General features: G+C 34.6%; 1 pseudogene; it reads right to left on the bottom strand.

Moving 5' to 3' along the window:
* Nucleotides 1–834: 834 nt before the first annotated feature.
* LOC120601069 (T-complex protein 1 subunit theta-like) lies at nucleotides 835–2,466 on the bottom strand (annotated as a pseudogene).
* Nucleotides 2,467–3,652: the final 1,186 nt, after the last annotated feature.

The following is a 3,652-nucleotide window of genomic DNA, read 5'->3' as shown; positions in this document are numbered from 1 at the left end:
ACATTTATTTATTTAGTTAATTAGTTTTCAATTTTAATTTTTCAATTAGACTTGATGTTCCTTATTATTTTATATGAGTTTCAGTTGTATAGAATAAGATTAGACATTTATATAATTTACGAAGTGATTCCTCCAGTTAGTCTAATGCCCATCTGGCACTATACATACCAATTACAATGTTATTGATTATATTCTCTATGTTGTACTTCACATCTCATGACTATTTTTAACTACCAATTTGTACTTCTTAATCCCTTCGCCTTTTTTATCCAACTTCAAACTCCCCTCTCTTTTGGCAATGACCAGTTTGTTCTCTACATCTATGATTCTGTTTTCCTTTTGTTTCTTTGTTTATTTTGTTTTTGAGAGTCCATATATAAGTGAAATCATGTAGTAATGTTTTTCTCTGTCTGACTTATTTCACTTAGCATAATCATGTAGTATGTTTTTCTCTGTCTGACTTATTTCACTTAGCATAATACCATCCACATTTTTACAAATGGTAAGGTTTCATTTTTCATGTCTGAGTAATATTCCAGTGTGTGTGTGTGTGTGTGTGTGTATCACAATTTCTTTATCCAGTTGTCTATTGATAGGCACTTATGTTGTTTTCATATATTGGTTATTATAAACAATACTGCAGTTAGCATAGGGGTGCATATATATTTTCAAATTAGTTCTGGTGGGGGTTTTTTTGTAACAACACATTTATTGTATCAAACGCTCAAGGTTATAAACACAAAACACTTCTTAATTTAAGAATAGGAAAAAATCAGGCAATTCCTAGAATACTACTATACCTACAGCCTTTGCCTACAGTAAAAAATAAATCATTCAATCATTTTGGTAATCATCCCGGTCTTTCTTCCCACTTGGAAGTTTGGGTCCACTGGCTGGTTTTGCCATGATGATCTGATCCACTCTAAGTACAGTGAAGTCAGCATTAGTGGCCAGGTTGATAGCCTGATATTTTTCTAGGTAAATATCTAGAATACCAGCCTCTAACATGTCCTTTACAGCAGGAACTTTAGCCTCCATATCTCAATATTTAATCCAACATTTTTATCTCTTTCTTGATGTACTACATAAAGTTTAGAGATTACTTATTGGCCTTAACCCCAGAGTTCCCTGCCAGTGCCCAGAGAATAGTTTCAAATGCCTTGGCAAATTTCTTAATGGCATAAAGTTCCAGTCCAGGACATGTCTCTCCATATGCTGTGACCTGTTTGGCCAACTCAATTTCTGTTGTTCCACCTCCAGGTATAAGACGTTTATCCCTTGTGAGAACTTTGAAAGTATTAACACCATCATCTACTGCCCTTTCTGTATCATCCATCAGATTGTCTGTAGAACCTCGAAGCACTATGGTGGAAATGGCCTCATCTTCCTTATCATGCTTGAAAACAATCACCTGTGTTTCTCCAAATTCTGAGGTAAACACTGTTGCAATGTCCCATTTCTTCAAGCACAGGAGGAGTAAATCTAGGAAGAGCTGTAGCACCAACTGTTTTACATAGCCTTCTGAGATCTCATTTTGAGTTCAACCTCACCAACATAATATTGTATTTGTTTGCATAATGAAGAGCTATGTCTGCCACTTAGCCACTTATTAATGATGACATTTGCACCGATATCAACAATAGCTTTGACTTGTGCATCCATAAGATTTTCTTCTCCTTTACTAAAATTCATCAATTCTTCAGCAGTCTTCATCAATATCATCCTCTTAGTGTTTGTTATCATGCCATCAAAAGGACAAGAGTACACTGCTGTTTTTGTATCTTTGACAGATGTTACATCATCTTTTAGTTTCCTTCTTAAAAACCATGCCATGTAATACTGAAGAGAAATAAATATTAGAGCCCAGAATCTTATAAACTCTGATATTATCAACATGGAAATGCTAGAATCAAGAAAAATTGATTCACATGCTTGAGCAATAAGTTTGGCCAGTATTACCCTACTGTTTACTCATTATGGAGGTATGAAGTAGAGATGACACTTCATCCACATCTCGAAGATTTTTTGCGGAACAGCATACCAAATCAGGAAGAATCTCATGGGCTTTTCTGTAGGCTATTTCATAACCTTCTATGACCTCTGAAACTGACAGACCAATTCTGACAAGTTCTCCAGCTAATTCCAGAAGAGCTCCAGCAAACATAAGGACAAAGTTTGTGCCATCTCCAACCTCTACTCCTGCATGTGAGAGACCATTGCGATTATTTTTGCAGCAGGATGCTGTACTTCTAGCTCTCTTAAAATAGTCACTACATCATTCATCACAAACAACTTCTCCAGGTGTTTGATAACCATTTTGTTCATTCCATTTGGTCCATACTCTGTATGAGTCACTTGGGCAAGCTCCTTGCAAACTGGTATGTTCCTGTACACTGCTTCTTCTAATGTTAAAAACTGCTTCTCTCCCTCCTTGAGCATCTGGACAAAGCCTGGGGCTTTGGGGACATGAAGCCCATGACTTGACTGCAGATTGTAAGATCCCAAAGACTGTTTTGGTTTTCTTTAAATAAATATCTAGAAGTATAATTGTTAAGTCATAAGGTAGTACTATTTTTAATCTTTGAGGAACCTCCAAACTGTTTTCCATAGTGGTTATACCAATTTGCAATCCAGCAAAAGTGCACAAAGTTTCCCTTTTCTCTGCATTCTTGCCTGCACTTGTTGATAGCCATTCTGACAGGTATGACATAATATCTCGTTATGATTGTAATTTGCATTTTTCTGATGATTAATGATATTGAGCATTTTTGCATATGTCTTTTGGCCATCTGTATGCCCTCTTTGGAGAAATGTTTATTTAGGTCCTCTGCTCATTTTTCAATTTGATTTTTTTTTTTTTGGTGTTGAGTTGTATGAGTTCTTTATAAATTGTGGATATTAATCTCTTATCAGATGTATCATAGGTAAATATCTTCTTCCATTCAGTAGGTAGTATTTTTATTTTGTTGATGGTTTTGTTTGCTTTGCAAAAAAATTTTTAGTTTGAAGTACTCCCATTTGTTTATTTTTTCTTTTATTTCTTTTGCCCGAGGAGATATAGTAGGAAAAAATATATATATGATTAAGAGCAGTGTCAGAGAGTTTACTGCCTATGTTTTCTTCTAGTTTTATGATTTCAGGTCTTACATTTAAGTCTAAAATATTTTGAGTTTATTCTTGTATATGTTGTAATAAGATGGCTCTTTGTATGTATCTGTCTGGTTTTCCTAGCACCATTTATTGAATAGACCATCTTTACCCCATTGTATATTTTTGCCTCCTTTGGCATAGATTTGATGACCATATAAGCATGGATTTATTTCTGGGATCTCTACTCTGGTCCATTGATCTATGTTTCTATTTTTATGCTAGTATCATGCAGTTTTTATTATTATAGTCTTGTAGTATAGTTTGGTATCAGGTAGTATGATACCTCCAACTTATTTCGTTTTTTCAATATTGCCATGGTTATTAGGGGTCTTTTATGGTTTCAAATAATTTTTTTTGATTACTTATTCTAGTTCTCTGAAAAATGCCATTGATATCTTGATAAGGATTGCATTAAATCTGTAGATTGTTTTGGGGTAGTATGGACATTCTAACAATGTTAGTTCTTCCTATCCATGGACACGATACATGCTTTTATCTACCT

This window comes from Pteropus medius, unplaced genomic scaffold (genome assembly GCF_902729225.1).
Source record: "Pteropus medius unplaced genomic scaffold, Ma_sr-lr_union100, whole genome shotgun sequence".
NCBI lineage: Eukaryota > Metazoa > Chordata > Mammalia > Chiroptera > Pteropodidae > Pteropus > Pteropus medius.
This window is presented reverse-complemented; position numbering and strand designations above follow the sequence as displayed.